At 45.8% G+C, this 310-nt stretch overlaps 1 long non-coding RNA gene across 1 annotated transcript in view; it reads right to left on the reverse strand.

The window, feature by feature from the left end:
- Positions 1 to 6: 6 nt before the first annotated feature.
- Positions 7 to 310, reverse strand: part of LOC147819453 (uncharacterized) — a 5,194-nt gene continuing 4,890 nt past the window's right edge. The window contains exon 3 of the long non-coding RNA XR_015436902.1: positions 7 to 274. This is a non-coding gene — a long non-coding RNA (uncharacterized LOC147819453). The remainder of the gene's footprint in view (positions 275 to 310) is intronic.

Here is a 310-nt window from a genome sequence, read left to right on the forward strand (position 1 = left end):
GACACATGAAGTCTGATTCGTCCTTCTCTGAGGACGTCTTTGTCACACTGGACTCGTCCTGAAAACTGTTTATTCTGAGACTCTGGGACCTCAACACCCTCATGTAGATGAAACAGGACTTTTGAGGCTTTGAGATCATCAGTAAACTTCTCACATAGAATAGAAAGGAAGTCAGATGGAGTGTGAGGTTTGGTTGTGAAGCTCCACTCCAGTGTGATGTTGTGGTTCTCCTCTGCCTGATAGGAGCTCTGTGTCACATTCACTACAAATGTTCCTGTTGAGGAGACAGAGAGGGAAAGTGAGGAGCAGA

This window comes from Seriola lalandi, unplaced genomic scaffold (genome assembly GCF_002814215.2).
Source record: "Seriola lalandi dorsalis isolate HSWRI2012SDOR001 ecotype SW California unplaced genomic scaffold, Sedor1 jcf7180002053331, whole genome shotgun sequence".
Classification (NCBI taxonomy): Eukaryota; Metazoa; Chordata; class Actinopteri; order Carangiformes; family Carangidae; genus Seriola; species Seriola lalandi.